This window comes from Onychostoma macrolepis, chromosome 03, assembly GCF_012432095.1.
Source record: "Onychostoma macrolepis isolate SWU-2019 chromosome 03, ASM1243209v1, whole genome shotgun sequence".
NCBI classification, from domain to species: domain Eukaryota; kingdom Metazoa; phylum Chordata; class Actinopteri; order Cypriniformes; family Cyprinidae; genus Onychostoma; species Onychostoma macrolepis.
The window spans coordinates 43,311,308-43,335,219 of record NC_081157.1 but is presented as its reverse complement, the minus strand read 5'-3'; the positions used below and the strand labels follow the sequence as shown (position 1 = coordinate 43,335,219).

Sequence of the window (23,912 nt, the reverse complement as noted above, 5' to 3'; positions counted from 1 at the left end):
CGTACCAGGTCTTAGAACAGATATTCTTTAGGGAAATATTCCATCATTTAAATGTTTTTGACCAACAAAAAAATCTCAGTCATTACAGGGAAACGGATAATCTTCTGCAGAGGTGGGCACAACATCAACACAGCATCTGACACCAGTTTAATTAGATTTTTCTGCTAGAGGGAGGAACAGAACAGGTTGTAACAATCTCAAGCAAGGAGAAGATTTGATTTGTTCAGCTTTCAGGGCAATAGTAAAACCATGGAACATAGATGTAAACAATCAAATTAAAATGAAATCTGTGTCACCAAGTCCCCTGTAGCTTGTTTAAATCAGTGAGCTAATCATTTTCACAGCTGTATTGCATAGCTTTAGGGATATTTACCAGCACAGTAGTGGATTCCTAACAGGTTGACTAACCTGATAGCTGTATTTGTTAATATGGTACTCCAGGGAGAGGACAGCTTGGTCCTCAATTGTTCTCATTGGTCCAGTTATTTCCATCTAGTGCCTCCTTCAGGCCATACTGTATTTTTGCACAGCACTGTTGAAAGAAAACAGAATGGTCACATTCATGAATGCAAATTAGGACAATCTCATTGTTTTTCTGAGCAGGGCATGATAGTTGCATGAGATGAATGGTCTCTGCTAGATCAGACTTTATGTATGAAATCATCAAAAGCATTATCATATATAATTTGGTGCAGTTGCTGATATTTATATGCGCAAAAACTAAGATGAAATTCTAAATGCTTATGTAAATTAACAAAATATTTATAATAGTATTGTAGACTATACTTACATAAAGTGCATGTAAATATAAGGTGTCACATATCTCTGAATAATATGTCTGAATAATATGTCTAGTAAAATGGTATTTAAATGCTTAGTTTTATCATCTGTAATATTCATTTTTGGCAAAATATACAAAGCAATACAATGATTATTGAAAGAGGTATAAATAAACATTCCTGTGTATCATATTTGATTTTTCATTCATGATTTTTTTCTAAAACATGATGTATAGATAATCAAGAAAACCTAAATTGCATTAATCCAATGTCCACCTTCAAATATTACTAACAATATAAAAGTTATTCTTACATATAATCAGTAAAGATTTCACAGCAAAAAGAAACATGTACCACAACATGGTGTTTAGAATGATAATAAAAGGCCTTTTACTTGCTAAAAATAGTATAATCTATCAAACAAGTAGCAGATCGTGTACAGCAAGTTTTTCAGCAAAGTTTTGATCATATAGATCATTTAGAGGCCAAAAATCTACATTTAGTCATTTAGCAGACGCTTTTATCCAAAGCGACTTACAAATGATGACAATAGAAGCAATCAAAACCAATAAAAGAGCAATAATATGCTATGACAAGCCTTGGTTAGCCTAACGAAGTACACATATATATATATATATATATATATATATATATATATATATATATATATGTACAACCCAAATTCGGAAATATTGGGACGTTTTTACATTTGAATAAAATGAAAACTAAAAGACTTTCAAGTCACATGAGCCAATATTTTATTCACAATGGAACATATATAACACAAATGTTTATACAAAATGAGTTTATTTCAGATTTGATGCCTGCTACAGGTCTTAAAATAGTTGGGACAGGGGTATGTTTACCATGGTGTAGTATCTCCTCTTCATTTCAAAACAGTTTGAAGAAGTCTGGGCATCGAGGTTATGAGTTTCTGGAGTTTGGTGTTGGAATTTGGTCCCATTCTTGCATGATATAGGTTTCCAGCTGCTGAAGAGTTCGTGGTCATCTTTGACCTATTTTTTGTTTAATGATGCTCCAAATGTTCTCTATAGGTGAAAGATCTGAACTGCAGGCAGGCCAGTTCAGCACCCGGACTCTTCCACTATGAAGCCATGCTGTTGTAATAGCTGCAGTATTTGGTTTTGCATTGTCCTGCTGAAATAGACGTCGTCTGAAGGGGTGCATATGTTGCTCTAAAACCTTTATATACCTTTCAGCATTCATAGTGCCTTCCAAAACATGCAAGCTGCCCATACCGTATGCACTTATGCACCCCCATACCATCAGAGATGCTGGCTTTTGAACTGAACGCTGATGACATGCTGGAAGGCCCACAGGACACGACGGCGCTTCTGGACCATGTTCACATATGGCTTCCTTGTTGCATGATAGAGCTTTAGCTGGCATCTGCAGATGGCACGACGGACTGTTTTTACCAACAGTGGTTTCTGGAAGTATTCCTGGGCCCATTTAGTAATGTCAATAGCCACGTTTACATGTACACTTTTTTGTCATTCCGATTAAAATAATTCCGATTTAAAGATTCGGTGGACTGTTTACATGAGACGTTATCTAATCTGATATGGTGTTTACATGTGCCGGTGCTTTCAATTTTAGCCTACATGACAACAAATACAAATCACCAGAGGAAAAAACGCCCGTATTTGCATTAATATTTTTAATAGCTGCTTGTACTTGCTTAGAATAAACGGCTAATATTTGAATTCTTTGCGTTCATTCGAGCGCTAGTCATGTGGCCAGAACACGAAATCATACCGTCTTTTATCGTACCACACACAGAACCAATATAGCTTGATCTCCGCCAGTTGATCAACACATATCATCATATCGCCCTAATTTCTTAATGTTAAACCATTAAGGGATAAAATAACAGTAGGCTAAGAACCTCTGTAATGCAGCTCTGAAATGAATTGTACTCTGATATTACAAAGTTTTACAGTACTTAAATGGAACAAATAAACGATTTCTTACCAAGAGTTGCTGAACAATGACTCAAAGGAGCATTGCTTTTTGAACACGGAGAGTGATCGCAACGAGCTATATGACATAACATTTTCAGGCGTGTTTTCGTACATTATTGCGTGAGCACTTATAAATTCAAGCAGATTGGAAATTATGACTCTGTAATAAATACAAATGACAAAGGCAAGTTTTGGTCAAGTTGTTTATTTTCATTGAGCTATACTTTCACTATCATCATTGTGTTGTTTCTAAGCTGAAAAGCAAAAAATTGCGCTTCATTCAGGTCCGTTTTTCACTACGGCCATGAGAGCAGATAGTTCATAACACAGCAAGTTTTCTCCATTCTAATGTGTTTTTAACTGTATAATTGAAATTTTAACTTTATACCTCCACTATTACCCAGTCTCTACTGTAGTGTTTGGTGTCCCCAAATCACAGAATGTACCGTTGCCGACATCACGTTCACGTTCTGATGACCCAACCTCTTGACGTGATGATGTAGACGCGAAGTAATCGGTTTAGCGCGTTTACATGGCAGGATTTTAATTTTGTTCGGTTTACAGAAAGGTTTATCCCAACCCTCTCAAACCGATTACAATTTCATTCGGTTTGGACATTTTTATTCCGACTGAGGTGTTTATATGGAGCATTTTCATTTGGATTGGACTTTTAAACCGATTAGAATGATCCATGTAAACGCACCTACTGACAGAATCATGCCGATGAGTGATGCACTGTTGTCTGAGGGCCCGAAGATGATGCATAACATTTGATGATGTTATGCACTGTAGATGATGAGATTTGCAAAGCCTTTGCAATTTGACGTTGAGGAACGTTGTTTTTAAAGTATTCCACAATCTTTTTGCGCACTCTTTCACAGATTGGAGAGCCTCTGCCCATCTTTACTTCTGAGAGTACTTACTTTACTTCGGTCTCTCTAAGACATCCCTTTTATAGCTAATCATGTTACAGACCTGATGTCAATTAACTTAATTAGTTGCTAGATGTTCTCCCAGCTGAATCTTTTCAAAATGTCTTGCTTTTTCAGCCCTTTGTTGCCCCTGTGCCAACTTTTTTGAGACCTGTAGCAGGCGTCAAATTTGAAATGGGCTCATTTCGTGGATAAAAGTGTAAAATTTCTCTGTTTAAACATTTGTTATGTTATCTATGCTCTATTGTGAATAAAATATTGGCTCATGTGATTTGAAAGTCTTTTGGTTTTCATTTTATTAAAATTTAAAAAACGTCCCAACATTTCCGGAATTCAGGTTGTATATATATATATCACTGGATTGTCTTTGAGATGTTTCTATACTCTGATTGGAGTTAACCTGTGGCAAATTCAGTTGACTGGACATGATTTGGAAAGGCACACACACAAGTCTATATAAAGTTTAATAGCTGAAATGGATGTCAGAGCAAAAACTAAGCAATGAGGTCAAAGGAATGGCCTGCAGAGCTGAGAGACAACATTGTGTTGAGACAGATCTGGGGAAGACTGCAAAAAATTTTGCTGCGTTGAATGGCTTAATGGCTGAAGTTTGAAACAATCAGGACTTTTTCTAGATCTAGCCTCCTGGCCAAACTGAGCAATCAAAGGAGAAGGGTCTTGGTTAGAGAGGTGATCAAGACACTGATGGTCACTCTGGTTGAGCTCCATGATCTTATATGGAGATGGGAGAAACTTACAGACGGACAAACATCACTGCAACATTCCATCAATCTGGGCTTGATGGCAAAGTGACCAAACTCAAGCTTCTCCTCGGGAAAGATACATGAAACCCTGATTGGAATTTACAAAAATACACCCAAATAACGCTCAGACTATGAAAAAAAAAAAAAGATTCTCTGATCTGATGAACCTCAATTCCTTATTCATGTCTGAGGGGAACCAAGCACCGCTTATCACCTGCATAATACCATCCCAGCGGTGAAGCATGGTGGCGGCAGCATCATGCAGTGGGGGGGGGTGTTTTTCAGCGGCAGGGACTAGGGAAGTGACCAGAGAAGACGGAAAGCTGAAGGCAGCTAAATACAGAGATATCCTTAATGAAAAACATGTTTTCATTAAGGATATCTCTGTATTTAGCTGCCTTCAGCTTTCCGTCTTCTCAGACTGGGCTGAAAGTTCACCTTCCAACATGACAATCACCCTACGCACACAGCCAAGACAATGCAGGAGTGGCTTAGGGACGACTCTATGAACGTCCTCAAGTGGCCCAGTCAGAGCTGGGACTTGGAACCAATCAGACAGCTTTGGAGAAACCTATAAATGGCTGTCCACCGATGGTCCCCAGCCAACCTGACAGAGCTTGAGATGATCTACAGAGAAGAAAGGCAAAAAACAAAAAAACAAATGCAGAAGTGCAAAGCTTGTTGCATCATACCCCAAAAGACCTGAGGCTGTAATTGTTGCCAAAGCCTAAGTTTTGAGTTAAGGGTATATATGAACACTTGTGCAATGTCATTTATTCAGTGTTTCCTCTTTAATAAATTTGCAAAGTTGTAATGAATCCAGTTTTTGCTTTGTCATTATGGTGAGTGGGGTGTAGATTTATGTGGGGTATGAAGACTTTCTATAGGCACTGTGTGTGTGTGTGTGTGTGTGTGTGTGTATACACACGTGGTCAGAATTGTTGGCACCCTTGGTAAATATGATCAAAGAAGGCTGTGGAAATAAATCTGCATTGTTAATCCTTTTGATCTATTATTTAAAAAATTCACATCCTAACATTCACATCCTAAATTCAAATCTAACCTTTCATTGGAGAATAAGAATTTAAAATGGGGGGAAATATCATTATGAAATAAATGTTTTTCTCTAATACACATTGGACACAATTAACGGTACCCTTATTCAATACTTTTTGAAACCTCCATTTACCAATAATGCCTGATGAGGTTAGAGAACACCTGACAAGAGATCAGAGACCATTCCTTCATCCAGAATCACTCCAGACCCTTTAGATTCCCAGCTCCATGTTGGTGCTTCTTCTCTTCAGTTCACCACTCATTTTCTACAGGGTTCAGGTCAGAGGACTGGAATGGCCAGCAGAAGCTTGGTTTTATGCTCAGTGACCCATTTTTGTGTTGTTTTTAAGGTTTGTCCGGTTGGAAGATCCAAACATGGCCCATTATAAGATTTCTAACAGAGTCAGTCACTTATTGATTTTTTTTATCTGTTGGTATTTGATAGAATCCATGATGGCATGTGTCTAAACAAGATGTCCAGGGCCTCCAGCAGAAATATAGGCCCACAACATCAAAAATACAGCAGAATATTTCATTGTACACATGGGGTACTTTTTATCCCTGTGTTCACCAAACCCATCTTGAGTGTTTGCTGCTAAAAACCTCATGTTTTAGTTTCATCTGACCATAGAAACCAGTCCCAGTTGAAGTTCCAGTCGTGTCTGATAACTGAATATGCTGGAGATTGTTTTTTGGTGAAAGCATTTTCTTTTCTTGATTTTTTTTCTTGAAGCCCTCCCAAACAACGTGGTGATGTAGGTGCTGTTTGATAATTTGACCCCGAAACTCAACCTTTTTCTGCAATTCTCCAGCTGTGGTTCTTGGAGAGTCTTTAGCCACTCAAACTCTCCTTCTCACCGTGCATTAGGACGATATAGACACACGTCCTCTTCCAGGCAGATTCATAACATTTTATGTTGATTGGAAATTCTTAATTATTGCCCTGATGGTGGAAATGGGAATTTTCACTGCTCTAGATCTTTTCTTAAAGCCACTTCACTAATTTGTGAAGCTCAATTATCTTTTGCTGCACATCAGAAATATATTCTTTGGTTTTTCTCATTATGATGGGTGATTAATTTGGAATTTGGCCTTTGTTTTCCCTCCTATTTATATTTCTGTGAAGCAGGAAGCCATGGCTGGACAGTGTGTTCATAATCACACTGGTGTGCTAAAAATTGTGAATATGAATGGGAATATATTTCAGATATATTTTACTCAAAAGAATTTCTAGGGGTACCAGTAATTGTGAGAATATATATAAAATATATACAAAAGAATAGAGAAGGCTGTTAGAGGGTCAAGTCAACAAATAGATAACAGAATTAGAATAGAGAGCATTATAAATTATTATTATAATTATTATTATTATTGTATTATTTTTATGAATGATTGTTATTATTATAAATCTGTGTATCAAATATTATACAGTAGGCTTTATAGGGTTAATGTACAGTAGGAGGTATGTTATTAGCAATAAGTCCCAAATGTTTGTTTATATGTGTCTAGTTTCGTGCTGAGTTGATTAATGGTTTGGAAACAGATTAAATTCATGTCTTTGCTAACGTCGCTTGCATCCTTTTACAATAAATCTGTGGGTTAATGAGTTGTGGTTGTGTCCTGTGGTTGACAGGATATGTCTGACTTCTGACAACCTGTTAAGTGTAGCCACAACCTTATCTGTGTCTGATAAAAATGTCTATGGTCGCATATAAATTGTAAGACATGAATGTCAGTGGGTATTTTCACAGTCTGGAATGCTGTAGGTCAACTGATGTGGTTGTATACTACAGATGTTGATGTGTGTTAAAAAGCAATGGTTTCTGTGTTATCAGTGTGTGCTATGAACTGGTGAGCTGGAAGCACACTGAGTCTAGAGCAGCCTGCTTATACACTGAGCCTGCCAATGAGACATGCCACAAGTTTATGGGCCTTCACAGAACATGAGGATCTCCCAGGGTCCTAGAGTCTGAAGTTATGCACATTCTGCTGTTTGTTGCTGCATGGGTGAAAGTAATTCTTGATGTGCTTATGATGTAAATGGCAAAAACTTCTTTCCCATCTCATTTTAAAATACATAAGAAATAAAAAAAAAAACATCCTATGAATATAAGACTTTTGGATAAACCATTTCAGGTTTGTCTTCAACTTCAGGAGTGTTTTCGGCCAAACCACACGTCCGTTAAGACCAGCTTCTTCTAAGAGATTTATTGACTCTTGTTCTGGATACATTGTTTCAGTGACCTTTACTGAGCAAACTCTTGAGTTGTCATGATCTAATAGGAACATCATGCAGCAATTCTTGTTTGGTTGACTATAGTGATAATTGTTTTTACATTTGTTCCTAGTTCTACTGACATGGAGTCCTTCAAATGAATGCTTAAATCTTAAGTGTTATGGTCCATGCCACAGCAACAAGATGTGAAGAATTAGACCATAATCAAATATTGACGTCACATCTGCAGCAAGAACATCTACAGGAACAACATTTTATATTTACATTTACATTTATGCATTTAGCAGACGCTTTTATCCAAAGCGACTTACATTGCATTCAAGTTACAGTTTTTTACATTTTATCAGCTCTTGCTTTCCTTGGGAACCGAACCCATGATCTTGGCGTTGCTAGCGCCATGCTCTACTATTTGAGCTACAGGAAAGCTTCAGGAAACAACATATTTTAACAATAAAAATTCATCAGTAAAACATTGGTGTGCTAGTAATCACAAGAAAATAAATATAAAAGCATCCCCTTGGTCATTCAGGTCAAACTCACATTTTGGTATATAACTACACTGTAAAAAAAAAATTTAAAATTTAAAAAAAAAAACAGTTGGGAAAACTTAAAAGTTTAAGGCAACCAGCTTCCGCAGATTTTTGAGTTTTCTCAAAAACTCAAGTATTCAGTTTATACAACAAAAAGTTGAGAAAACTCAAAAATCTCCCACAAAAACAAGTTTTTTAAACTTTTAAGTTTTCTCAACTTTTTTTTTTTTTTTTGCAGTGTATACAGAGTCATGATAGGCTAACCATTTTTATGTATAAGTGACATAAAATATCTTCAACAAGCAAATGTTACATTATTTTGCCATGTTTTTTATGTTGTCATTATAAAATAATTCATATACTGTATATATAGTGTACACATTTTTCTTTTTTTTTTTGTTGGTTTGGTAGTGAAAGAGCAACAAATGCCGCTTTGAAATGCATATTTATTATTCATTCACAATGCTTGGGGCAAGAGATTATTCATAATATTATTTCTCTCTCTCTCTCTCTCTCTCTCTCTTCATATACATATACGTCTTTCAGAAATGTTGTAATTAATCTCAGAGTTAATTTAGATCAAGACCTTGGACTCAAATTTTTTACTGAAGAATTTTCGGAAATCTCTGGAGAAAATGAATGGGATAAATAAACTACTTCCAGGAACCAGGTAGTTGGGCGGTGACAATTAATTTGTTCCACTATAGAACATTTCTGCTTCTTGGTTATAATAACATGAATTCGCAGTTAAACACATTTTTAATAATGAAGTTGAAATTACTCTAACTTATGACTTCTACAGAGGCATAGCCTGTATTATCAAATTCTTCTGTCTTAAAAGGTTTATGTGTTTGGTAAAATTAAGTTCTCTATATGGAGATTTTAAATGGATTCTTATACTTGTTAGCTTATAGTTTGAGAGGTATGTCCGTTAGATTTACATTTCTGAAGCAGATTTGAAAATTCCATATAAACTACACTTTTTTTGATTGATTCATTATGAGAACTCATGTACATTTTTTAATTTAAGTATAATTTGCATGAGTGTTATGCATACAATATTGCCAAAGCATGATGACAGAAAAAGGTTGTAAAGAAAATATTAACAATGGTTCTCAGAGCTGTTAATGAAAATAATAACATAATTTATAATGAAAATACAATACTAGACCCGAATGAAGTAGACTTTAAGAAGGTAGACGTTACCTTCCTATACCTAAGTGACACTGGTATTTGAATGTGAAGTTGTACACTTTTTCAAGGTATTTGTCTTTCGTTTATTATAGAGAATGAAAAGGTGTCTTTGTATCACCCCAGTTTCCCCGTGACTCAAGCACAGTTCCCCTCTGGAAGCCTATTTTGCCTGTGTCTGCCTTTTTCTATGGCTAGATTGTGGTCAAAGTACATGTATTTCGCTAAGGATTGTTTTATCTTGTTTGTATCTCTTACAGTGAAGATATGGTCCTATTTTTCCAGATCTCATTTATAGATTAGGAATAAGTAAAAAAAAAAAAAAAAAAAAGAACATTTTATATTTAGTTTTTTTAAATGGTCCAAATATATATATATATATATATATATATATATATATATTTTTTTTTTTTTTTTTTTTTTGTGATTTGGTTTATTTAGCAGTGCTGGTCTGAAGAAACTGCTGGAGTTTGAGTATTTATCCCTGCAGACATATTTTGATGTTCTTCTTCAAGCTTTTGGCAATAGGTATTATAATACTATTTAATTTTAGTACTATACAAAAATTTAAGCTTAACTGTGACATGAATGTCTTTAAAATCAGGCCAGATCAAAGCTTAATGAAGTGCTGAATTATTTTTCAGAGATATACCTCACTGCCCGAAACTCTTAATTATGGTAATAGCTGAATTCTCTGGTTTATAATGGTGGTTAAAAATACAGCAAACCCAGAAGCCCTGTCCAGTATGCACACTGTCTCTCATGCCACCTACTGGTCAACAGCACACAGGGAATCAGATGCTACCTTGCAAGCATGTTTGTATAACTGAGATCATTATCAGACTATATAATCATTCCCGCAAACTATAGTATAATTACAAAATTTAAGTATAATTACAAAAAGACCATTAAGACTTTGCTTGGTGATCCAGGGTGTGCTGAAAATCTGACCTACCCCTCATGTCCTTCCCACATTATACACACATTATTTTATTAATAATTTAGTTTGTGGCAAGGTTATGGGTTAGTCCTGCCTCGCAAGCAATCATCCACTGTGGCAGAACATCCTAATGGGTACACTCTCAGAAATAACGATACAAAAGCTGTCACTGGGGCGGTACCTTTTCAAAAGGTACATGTTTGTACCTGAAGGGTCAGGTACATATTAGTACTTAAAGTGTACATATTTGAACCTAATAGGTACAAAAGTGTACCTTTTGAAAAGGTACCACCCCAGTGACAGCTTTTGTACCTTTATTTCTGAGAGTGTATTAAATGCCTGATAAGATGCCCCACAATGATCTAAATTTGAAGATAAAGACTTTTAGAAGAGCGGCATCCCTGTTCTTACTTATGCTGCTGTCTTTCTGATAATAAACCTCTTTACAAAATAAATAAATAAATAAATCCTTATTTATTGACAGAATATTCATTTATTTATTTGTTACTTTGTTTTTGGGTAAAAGAGCTAGTGCTAGAGAAGAAGCTACGAAATTATGTTTCAGTTTTTATTAATTAATTTATTTGTTTGTTTGTATGTATGTGTTTATTTATTTTTTTGTCCCGTATAATGGAAGTCAATTATGACTCAAACTGTTTGCTTCACAATATTCTTCAAAATATCTTCTTTTGTGTTCTGCAGAAGAAGTCATACAGGTTTGGAAAGACATGAGATACATGATAGTACATGATAACACAATCTTCTTTTTCGGAGTGAAAAATCCCTTTAAATGTTTTCATCTCCATGAAAAGATCTGCATTTCACTTCTGCTTTTGCTTGTGCTTTTGTGCGATTTTCCTCATTTGAACGTTGAATAAAAGAGACTGAAAGACTAAAAAAAAGAACACAAAGACAATAAATGTGCATATACTGTTTTTCTACTTTGTTGTATAAAAAATGAAAAAATTCAGAAGACCAACTAAGTAAATAAATAAATAAATAAATAACCCGGCTATGCTTTCCGAAAGCTGTCAAAATAAAAGAGCCAGGATTGAATTGAATTGTGATTGGCCTGCCCGTAAAAATCATACACCCTGATAGTAATTAAGCAAGAGGGCGATCTGACTTTTTGCGGTTGGGGAAGAGTCTTAAAAAAGGCTCAGCTCTTGTAAACAGCATCAGAGGGAGCTCATTCAGACCGACCTGCATCATTCACATGCCACTTATTACTCGTTCCCCAACCGTTAAGCCTTCTCTCCGCATTGTAAAAAAAGGTGTGCACCAGCGTGCAGTAAAGAAATCTGCAATAAACCGCCTTCACTGGAACTACACAAGAGCCCGATCTTTAACTCCACTGACTCAGAGTCCTTCAGCAGCCTCTTGAATGTCATGGGGAATGTGAGATATTTTAACAGGGCTTGAGCTGGTGCACTGGGTGCAAAGAGATGATCTTAACCCTTAGGAGACAAACATGCATCTGAGATTACATTGCACAGATTAGCCTGGAGCTTCTGTTTAACAACTGTTCATGCTGTAATTGAAGGCTGTACGGTATGACGACATTCTGAAAGGAAGATTATCTCCGTAGAACTGGCTTCTAATCCAAATAATTGAGCTACTGGCCAAACCTCGTGCATCAAAATTTGGAAAAACAGTGCTATTGTAATGCTGAGTGATATGTTTAAAGGCCCTCCCGTGAGTTAAAGCGTCTCTGTGCAAATTTCCACGCACCACCCAGGCGCAACTCACCCGTATTTGGGTGCGAGCGCCCCTTAACCAGGCGCAGACATCAAACGAGGGCTCATAAACAGGCCAGGTTTGTAGAGGCTGCAACCCAAGACATGGCTTTCATCGTTGGTACTATTCGGGGGGAACCCTGGGGGGTCTGGAAGGAGAGGGATGCTGGACACGGGAGTGGTTTTTATAGACAGGTACTGTAACCGGAGAGCACTGCTCCGGCCTGCTTCAGCGTCACCCGCTTCCTTTACAGACAGGCAGCTGGCCATAACCAGTGCCTGCCTCTGGGCATCACGTCCCACCACCCTCTGCTCACTGCCTCCCTCGTTCACTTACTCACTGTCCCTTGACTCGAGAAAAGCAGGGATAGATAGTGATTTAGGCCCACAGACTGATATACAGTGTGTGTGTTGATGTATTTTTCATAGAATAGGCATGTATTATAGTGAGTTATCACAGAAAAGACAAATATTTGAGTTCTTGAAATGTGTAGGTTTATGCACACAAGCTTAGTCATCAGAACAAACCACAACCACTTTCAAGCTCCTTAATTTCACATCTTTTCCCTTAAAAAAAAAGAAAAAGAAAGAAAAGTGTGCATTTAAAAAATGCATTAAAAACAGTAATATTGTGAAATTTTATTACCATTTAACGCAACTCTTTTCTATTTCAATATATATAATTTATTCCTGTGATGCAACGCTGAATCTTCAGCATCATTACTCCAGTCTTCAGTGCCACATGATCCTTCAGAAATCATTCTAATATGCTGATTTCTCTTTATTATCGCAGTTGAAAACGGTTGTGCTGTTTTTGTGTACACCATAATACTTTTTTTCAGGATTTATTTGAAATTGAAATCTTGCAACATTATGGATGTCTGTATTGTAGTTTTTGATCAGTTCAATCCATCCTTGCTAAATATAAATATTACATTTATTTAGAAAAAAATTTGAATACCAGCGTTCGTTATTTTTCTTTTCTTTTCTAGCCTTTCTGAGGACATGGAATGCATATTTGTGCATGTCTTTTTTAGTGTTTTAGCTATTATGTTTATACTGTCCCTATACAAGTAAACTCATAATAATAATAAATGTAATAAAACACACAAAATTTCACACTTGTAAGATCCTTATTATAAAAACCAGTCACACATAATTTCATATTGTTATAAACTAGTTCTAAGAAGAGGGTTTGTTGTTGGTTTATTTAGGAGGCAATGCTGCCCCCTGGATCAAGAGGTGAATGGAAAACACAAAGCCTTAAAAAACATAAAACATCTACACTATAAAAATGGATCTGTTTGATGTTTGTTGATCTTCAGGACCTATATGGCAAATGGAACTTTCTTATCTCCAAAAGAACAGGATGAATAGGCAGATCGTATTTTGCATTCAGCTTAGTGAGCAAACATTAGATGCATTTATTAACAAAAGCTGGTGCCAGTGTAGTTTATTCTTTAACTTGCCTCATCACATTGTCTGCTAGAGATGGCAATAAAGATTCACTCATGTTTACTGTAGAGAGTAAAAGTAAATGTTATCAGCAGTTTAAAACCTTTATTCGTCTGCTCTAATGATTTTTTTTTTTGTTTGTTTGTTTTTTTGCTTTCCAGATTAAAAAAAAAAGTTTCTGTAAATTAAATTAATGTAATATATTTTTATTAACAAAACAGAACAAAAACGATTTTTACACAAAGCTTAATCTTGTTCAAATCATGTTAATGAATCAGGTTTACTAGTTCTACATCATTAGTTCTATTTTAAATGAATTCTATTTGTATGTAATATTTCGTTGCCATTATACTGTCTGTCTGTGTGTGTGTGTGTGTGTGTGTATTACATACACTGCAAAGCATGCCTATTAATTTATCACTGCAAAGCATGCCTATTTATTTATTATGAATATTTTAAACTATTTCATATCTTTTTTTATCTGTATTATAAAATGCAATAGTAATGCAAGTTAGGGCAATGTATGAATAAATTATAGAAATAATGGTAACAGTGTATTGGCCAACATTTGAGACTACCACAGGGGGCAGTATTGAGTAACTAACTAAAAAAATTTCAAAAAAGCTCTGTTATGATGGTTCATCTGCTCAGCACTGGCCTTAGTGTGCAAATGAGACTGCAAATGAAGAAAACTGTAAAGGAAGGAAGATGAGATCATGAGCAGTATTTGAGTGGACCATACACTGATAGCAATACTTGATGAAATACCAGTATCTCCATCCAGTGACGATAGTTTCCATACTAACAACAGACCAATGAATGTTGAATAGCAGCCAGCTTGAAACCAGGAGCAAGGTGGCCATTTTCTCATCCTCTTCTTCTTCTTCTTCTTCTTCTGAGTGAGACCTATAAATCAATACACGACCGCACCTTCCCTCCTCCTTCCCAGTGCTTTCAATTAATCCAAATGATTTCTACAGGAAATCAGAAGGGCCAATCAATTCACCTGCACATTTCAATACTCTGCCCAATCCGTCCGTGGCTCGTGCACGCCTCCATTGCTCTTGTAAAAACATTATTAATTGCTGCTCCAGCGAGCCATCCATCTTCCACGACCTCGGCAAGAGGGCCAAGCAGGCAGCACGCAGCCCAGGAGTGTAATAATACTTTGAATGACTGCTCGGGCTCTTCACATCCCTCTCAGCCCATTAAAAAAACAGCAGCAGCTCCTCGGGAAAGCACTTGCTCACTGCACTGACAGGGATGAAGCTGATGTCTGTGAGAAAAGGTTTGTGGGGGATGGTCGTGGAGAGAAACAAGGCATTTGTTCTATTGATTATGTGGTTTTTGTGTATTATTATTGTGCTGTTATAGAGTGGCTAAATATTTTCTGAACGCAGCAGTTGGGAGGTCTGAAGCTGCTGGATGCCCAACAAACCTGTCACACGAGTCCTGCATTAGATATTCGTTCATGCTATAGTGAGTGTATCTAATGTTCAGATGTCCGTGTGTGTGTGTGTGTGTGTGTGTGTGAATGTGTAACATCAAAAGGAAGGGATGAGTCTTATTTACAAGAAGCTGTAACCCAGTGCTTTCCTCCCCCATCTGTCTCTTTTTCTCTCTCTCCCTCTCTGGCCAGAAATGAGCAGCTGGTCTGTGGGCTCAAAACGTTTTCTTTCTCTAAAGCCAAAAACCACACACACACACACACACACACACACACACACACACACGCACACACGCACACACACTCAGAGCTAGTCAATGTCTGTACTGTTATCTATAAGAGAGACACAACATCAGAACAACTGTCATTATAAATGTGATCTAGCAAAACAAATCTGTGTGTAAGCTTCTCTTGCTGCAAGTTCAACAAATAAGATGTAATGCATCCCACATCTGTGTGGAAATACAACACTTTCATTCTTTTTCTAAGGATATAAAGCCCTCTTCATTCACAATCTGGAAAATTTAAGTGCTTTTTGTTATCACAAACTGCAGACACCTGAGATGCCGACTCTTTATCAGTGTGCCATTCTGACCTGAGAACGCCTTTTAAACTCCAATTAAAATGTTTGCACAGATTTTTAAAATGTGAATTAGAATTAAGGTAGCAAGCAAGATGCAGAATTGCTATTTAAATTTGACTGTGTAAGGTAGTAGAAATGAATAAATTCATGTAATTGTAATTTTTAACTAAAGGCAGAATTATAGATGACAGAAGATAGAACAATAAAACAGACAGATTAATTTTGTGGATTGGGGTCACAGAACAACTACATTTTCCATAATGCATTGCATCTGTAGAATTTAGTAAATTCCAATTTCAACTTCCTGTGGATATTTCAAATCACACTCATGAACTAAAAGGTGACCAACTCTGAATTTCACACAAACTGAAATGATTCAAGTGAAAATGATTCAAGTGAAATGTGCTCTCATTTTCTACATAAATTTTTAGGTAAATTATGGTTTTTATATATATGTGTGTGTGTGTGTGTGTGTGTGTGTGTGTGTGTGTGTGTGTGACCCTGGACCACAAAACCAGTCTTAAGTGTAAATTTTTCGAAACTGAGATTTATACATCATCTGAAAGCTCCCATTGATGTATGGTTTGTTAGGATACAATATTTGTCTGAGCTACAATCTGGAATCTGAGGGTGCAAAAACATCAAAATATTGAGAAAATCACCTTTAAAGTTGTCTAAATGAATTCTTAGCAATGCATGTTACTAATCATAAATGACGTTTTGATATATTTACAGTAGTAAAGTTACAAAATATCTTAATGGAATATGATCTTTACTTAATATCCTAATTATTTTTGGCATAAAAGAAAAATCTATAATTTTGACCCATACAGTGTATTTTTGGCTATTTTGGCTTATTTTGGATGCGATTAATCACGATTAATCGTTTGACAGCACAATTAAGACAAGGAACAAAAATGACTGATTTTTAAATAAAACCTTAGCGGTCACAATTCCTTTGTCATGTGACATGCACATGTCATAGTACAAGACTCACGTGACTAGCTGAGACTTGTGCTAAAATTAGCCCGAGCATCTCTCCGTCACTATTATACTCTGTCATAATGATCTGCCTCCCATATACTATCTTCAGTATCGACAGTTTGTCCCATGAAGATGATTCATGGACATGATCTGATGTGTTAAGAGCTGGCTCAATGCAGCAGATGTAGTGATCAACCCTACATGCTCACCGTGCGTGTTAAAGGATGGTTCGCACATAGTGGCACGCAGAGAACATTGTGAGGGCTGTGCCGATCAATTAGCACACTGCCTCGTTTGTCAAGGTTGAGGCCGGGAAATAAGCCTAGCTGGCCTGTTAAGAGCCTATTGATTTTACATTGCCAACAGTCAGAGGATACTGAGAGGATAATGTAAGAGGAAGAACGTAGAGTGTCGTGTGAAGTAGCATTTGCAGCAGATTTGTGACCAATTTATGTGACAAACGATTGAGTGTAAAAGTACTAACTAGTGCTGGTCATAGATTAGCACAAAATTGAAACGTGTGAAAAGTCCAATAACTGTTACAGTCAATTATAATTCACAAAAATAATGATTTCAATATAGGAGGTGTCTACAACTTCAGGCAGGCAAAAAAAAAAACCTGTTTTTCCAGGGTGTGACATACTGTGTACATTAACCACACCTACTTTACCCGTAATACCTCCCACTCCATTGTGCCAACAACATCTTGTTTCTACACTCTCAGAAATAAAGGTCCAAAAGCTGTCACTGGGGCGGTACCTGTTCAAAAGGTATACTTTTGTAGGTTCAAATATGTACACTTTAAGTACTAATATGTACCTTTAAGGTACCAAGGAAGTTGTGGCCTAATGGTTAGAGAGTCGGACTCGTAATCCAAAGGTTGTGAGTTTGAGTCTCGGGCCAGCAGGAATTGTAGGTGGGGGGAGTGAATGTCCAGCGCTCTCTCCACCCTCAATACCATGACTGAGGTGCCCTTGAGCAAGGCACCGAACCCCCAACTGCTCCCCGGGCGCCGCAGCATAAATGGCTGTCCACTGCTCTGGGTGTGTGTTCACTGCTGTGTGTGTGCACGTTGAATGGGTTAAATGCAGAGCACAAATTCCGAGTATGGGTCACCATACTTGGCCGTATGTCACTTCACTTTCACTTTTTCACTTTCAAAATGCTACCAAAGTGGACCCTTTAGGTACAAAAAGGTATACAGCCCCAGTGACAGCTTTTGGACCTTTATTTCTGAGAGTGTATGACGACCACAATTTATCTGTGCTTTGTGTTTACCAAGTGTGATATCATGAAGAAATGTGTCCTTTGACCATAGAGTGCAAATTTCTCACTCCCCAAGTGTTGAACTGTAACTACTGATGCACCCTCATGTAATGAAGTTCTTAACTGAGATGTGATGCACATGCACATGCTCATAGTCACAGAGTGGGTCTTCATCCCAAGCATTTTTGCCTTTAGTATATTTATTTTATTTTAAGGATTTTTGTAAATTTAAAAACCTAAATTTTAAAAAGCCTTAAGACTTGTTTTCATAGTTTAAATCTTGAATGTAAGTGTAAAACCTGTTTTGGCCATTTTTTTCCACTTGACTTTAAAAATGTCTGACAGGTAAAACAACATATAGTTATTTTAAAGATAAATTCTAACAATAATTAATTAACAAAAATGTATGCAGTTTCACTTCTCATGTAATTATATAGCCTACATTTTAAGAAAGTTTCTCTAAAAGCAAAACTAACATATGGTGTAATAGGAAATAATAATAAAATATTCTATTTTGTATCACTTAAAATTAAATCTATATACTTAAAGTTATATACATAGTATAGGCCAATAGGATCAATTATGTAGAAATTATTGCTTCCACTATACGCTCCTAAAAATAAATGTTCTTTATTGGCATGTATAGTTCAATAAAGAACTTTTAACATCCATGGAAACTTTCTGTTGCACAAAAGGTTGTTTACACTAAGAAAAACATAGTTCCTTTTAGAATTGTTCATAGAAAGATTCTTTGGGAAACCAAAAAGGTTCTTCTGTGGCATCAGTGCAAAAAAACTGATATAAACTTTTATATTAGCCATTCTGCATTTGAATGATCCCTGATTATGTTTTATATTCAAATAAGTCAAAAAACATTTATCATAGATGTGATTCAGTCTTGATATCCATCTTGTTCAAGATGATGCATAGGAAAATGTTCATAATTATGATTTTTTTTTTAAAAGAAGTATGCCATAAAATAGGAATACTCTTTGCATGGTAAGTATTTCATGTGTGCATGCTGCTCCAGTTCCTTTTCAACAAAAGTGTTCAGCAAGAGCCTCTTAAACTCCACAGCTCCATATGAATTACTGTCAGGGTGGGCTGAAGGGAATCTGACACCCCAAGCTGGCACACCTTTTGGTTCACCGGAATGTCCTGTTAGTGTCAGCTGTCAGTCATTTATAAACAGATCCACAAAAATGTAGTCATATGCAAACTCATTGACATGCTGTGTACACATGATTCGATTTTTGCATTATTGCTATCATTAATCTTGTAAAATGAGCACCAAAACCTTGAGAGTTGATAAAAAACAGGGATTTAGTACCTTCCGGAAGGACAAAATTGTTATAGAGAGGGTCTGTGATCTCAGTAACTCCCCCTTCTGAGAGAAATTCTGCAATGTCTATTTTTAGTGTCCCATCAAAATCTAGCTTTTTATGCCCACATTGTTCTAGCAATCTACATCTGTGCAAAACAGCCAGAAATATCACTTGGAAATGTTTAGGCCTCCATAGTGCTGTCCTTTTTTGAGCCTATAGCAAATTTACTCTAAAATAATAGGGTATTACAGTGGCGCCCCTTACTGGCAGAAATAAGGAAATGAAAAAATAAATTAAATAAAGCATTTAAAATATTTTCAAACTTCCAGTCATATAGTGATCTGCAAGAGGATGCACAAGTATGTCAAAGTTTTTGTTGTTGTTGTTTTTCAAATTGTATTATTAGAGACGAAAAGTAAAATGATTAAGTTTTTATTTTTAAAAATGCTTGCTCAGTGTAATATTTTGTATTTAATGTTTCATTCTGATTTTTAAAACTGGTCAGAGATTAGAGATTCTTCATGATTATTTTATTCAGATAATACTTCAATAATTTATTTTTGTGCAATGACAATTATTTTAGCTAATTCTTTTATTTAGGAAAAAGCAATGTAATATATAAACTTGAATAATATATAATATAATATAATATAATATAATATAATATAATATAATATAATATAATATAATATAATATAATATAATATAATATAATATAATATAATATAATATAATATATTATTCAAGTTTATATATTACATTGCTTTTCCTAAATAAAAGAATTAGCTAAAAATAATTGTCATTGCACAAAATAAATTATTGAAGTATTATCTGGAATAAAATAATCATGAAGAATCTCTAATCTCTGACCAGTTTTTAAAAATCAGAATGAAATCCCCCACGCAAATATGTCATTTATACATGAAAAAAGTATCAGTAAGGACAATAAATTTAGTTTAGGTTATTAAAGTTGGAAAACCCCTGCGATATATAATCAGTACATGATAATACTTTGTTGGTTTAGCATGTGTAGGCATTCACATGTTTCTAAAATAAACCAACACGGGTTCATGGTCCTGCTCACACACTAGCACTTTTTTCCCCCCCATTTCTGAAACGTGTATAGGTAAACTCATTGCTATGTTTGTTGATAAAGCACTTGACATATGTGAAGTGTGTAATTACAATTACTACGGATGTCACTCTGAATGTGCCCAGTGGCAGATCTTGAACATAACTCCACGCCTGTGCTTCAGTTGCAGCTCTTTGTGGAAAACCTTGCCAGCTTTAGCTTGTAAAGAGCCGTAATTTATTGCCCCTGTCATCTGTAAAACTTATCAAATCTACCTCCTGCTGAGAGGGAGCGTCTAAACTCTTAGAAAGGGTCTGTTTCTGGAATATTCAGAAAATACTTCCACGAAGAACCGCAGCATTTTTCTCAACAAATATATTTATTGCTTCAAATTCAATTTCCAGTTTATTTCAACAGGAAAAATGAATTACTCATTTACAACATTAAAGGGGTTTCAATTCTGTGCGCATGTAAAATTAAGGCTTTTATGAAACAACCCTTTCTGTTTAAAACCTCAGGCGAAATCCTTCTAGAATGTTTCATTTTATCTCATGCTGTACACCTCTGATGAATTGCAGACTGGATCTAATTTCTTCAAAGTATGCTAAAAATCTGTGGAAGCTTTGGATGAATTATTGTGCAGTGAAACACATTTACTTGAAGGATGTGTTCTGCTTCATTTTCTGTTTAATCAGTGACACTAGAGCTACATTGTGAGATTGTATTATCCAGGGCTATTCCGGTTATTAACACTTTAAGAACAAACAGGCGTATAATGAAAATCTGGAAAAAACTGGTATAAACTGCCAACTGAAATGAATGACAGCAGTAAAACAAAAATGTGCTTTTTATATGCACAAAATATGCATGAACAGCCTATCTATGCATTAATGATTTAGATATTAAATAGGCTAATAAAACACATTCATTCTCATCAGTCAGTCAGTCATTCATCAACATAAATCAGTTCAGATGCTTCTGAAGGCAGGTTTACAAAAATTCACAATTCAGTCTGTGGAGCTTCGTACTGTGGTTTCATACATAGATACAGGCACCAGATGAAAAGGGTAGGAGAATATTTTTTGTTTTCTTTTCCAACTTTAGGGGGTTTAGGGGTATAGAGAGGAGAGATTTCGATTTGATTTATCATGCCCATAATCCATAAAAGGTCTTGTTCAGACAGGCAGTTAAAATGATATAGACACACAGGTGAGTATAAAGGAAACTTATATAGAGAAAGGTGAAGTTCACACCAGAGAAAGGTATGCAAGTCTCAACCACTAAAAGAAGCTGTCAGATATACTGCACATCACATGAATGGAATAAGACACAAACACATGGCACATTTAGAGGGCATAGCCAGCTTATATTTGAATCTTTCTCAGCGAACTGTAATAGAATACATTCATGTAACAGAATATATCTATATAAATTACACATAGCCTATTATATTTAATTTATAATCGGAGCCTCTCCAAGTTATTAAGTAGACTGTGACTGAGTATTGCTAAAATGCAAATATTTATTTTATTTTTAAAATGTTTCACAGTTGTCAGAAGTTAATGTTGTTTATATAATACATCCATCTCCAGCTAACAAGGAACGTTCTCAAAACTTTGTTCGGGCAAGGTTCCCTCAAAGTTATGACCTTTGAAGAAAGTTGATTCAGTGTTATCTGATCTTTAATCATGTTCTCAAAACATTAGCAAAAGAAAAACTTTATGTAGACATCGTTTTGGAAACTTTTTTTTTTTTCTGAAATGTTTTAGTTGGATGTTCGTTAACATTTTTTAATGTAACTAGGCTACTTGTTTCAGAGAACATTCAAAAATAACATTTCCATAATGTTTGCAATAATATAAAACGGAATGTTTTCTTAATGTCTGCATAACCAAGAAAAACCGTTCATAAAACATATGTGACCCTGGACCACAAAACCAGTCTTAAGTCGTTGTAGCAATAGCCAAAAATACATTGTATGGGTCAAAAAATTTTCTTTTATGCCAGAAATCATTAGGATATTAAGTAAAGATCATGTTCCATGAAGATATTTTGTAAATTTCTTACCGTAAATGTATCAAAACTTAATTTTTGATTAGTAGTATGCATTGCTAAGGACTTCATTTGAACAACTTTAAATGCGATTTTCTCAATATTTAGACCCTCAGATTCCTGATTTTCAAATAGTTGTATCTCAGCCAAATATTGTCTGATCCTAACAAACCAAACATCAATGGAAAGCTTATTTATTCAGCTTTCAGATGATGCATAAATTGACACTTAAGACTGGTTTTGTCGTCCAGGGTCACATTTTTTTTTAAACTTCAGAGAACATTCAGAAATAACGTTTTCATAACTTGATGTGAACGTTAGCAAAACGTTATTAGAACATATTTTAAGCAGCTGATGGCAATATTACAAAAGAAAATGCATTGTTCCTACCTGTATGAATATATAACCGTTCTCCTGCAGGCCAGTGCATGCTCTGCTGAAAATGATGAAAACACAGAGCATATATTAGCCACTCTAATTAACTAAAAAGTCATATTAAATTATTATATGACATTATTTTGTTGTAAAATATGCATTTTCCATATAAACTTGTTTGTGTATCTTGTTTATGTGTAATCTTAATTCTTTCATAATCTGAGGATTGTGCATTTTGGGGATGTTTATATATATATATATATATATATATATATATATATATATATATATATATATATATATATATATATATATATATATATATATATATATATATATACTGACTAGATTACATTAGATCAGGCATAGAAATATGAGTTCACATACTGTTTGAATTATCACCTACCTCTTTTAGATTTAAACAGGTACCACCTAGGCATTGATTGTAACTCACTCCACTGTGTTACAAACTGAATTAACATGGATATTGCCTGCTGGCATTTCAAAGATATTTGAGGCAAAAATTTGAAGTATTACTTAGTCAATACAACACACATCCGCAAACATTTTTAACGTTATTAAATAAACAAGCAAAACCTCCAAGTTATGCCTGCTCGCCCCTGCTACCTACCCTCAATGTCCCTCAGATAAGAGCGCACAGCTCCCTCTACAGATACCCAGCAGCTATTGCAATTCAGTTCTTCTTCTTCTACTACTTGGTTGTTAACATAGACATAGCCTGCGTCCCAATGTGCATACAATCCATCCTAAATTCTATGTGATATTAGTCATTTAGGGCAGATAGGGTGGATAGTATGCACATTGGGACGCAGGGATAATAAAATACTATTTATTATGTCTATGGTTTTTAACGGCGGATGGCAACCAAAGTGAATAGGTGCATTACCGCCACCTCCTGCTCCGGAGTGTAGAACAGCGTTTTATATTCTATTTATCAGTCCCGACTCTATTCAGTTGCAGTCGGTCACCCCGTCCTCTAGGGCTAGAAGGGATACATATGGCGCTACTGGGCATGCGCACATCCATACAGCGTAATTTAAAGAGACCTTTAGGATCTCCAGATGTTTTTGTATAACAAATAAAATTAGAGAGGCATCATTTAAGATTGTTCATCGTGTTTATCCTGTAAAACAGGTAATTGCAAAATTTTGAAAAGACATTGACTTCTGTAAAGAGGAAAATG

General features: G+C 35.6%; 1 long non-coding RNA gene across 1 annotated transcript; it reads right to left on the bottom strand.

Moving 5' to 3' along the window:
• Positions 1–441: 441 nt before the first annotated feature.
• On the bottom strand, positions 442–23,203 carry LOC131538004 (uncharacterized). Its single transcript, XR_009270450.1, has 3 exons — positions 23,115–23,203; positions 22,724–22,769; positions 442–532 (listed from the first exon to the last, which is right to left on the bottom strand). It is a non-coding gene; the product is annotated as an uncharacterized LOC131538004 (long non-coding RNA).
• Between the last annotated feature and the right edge of the window lie 709 nt (positions 23,204–23,912).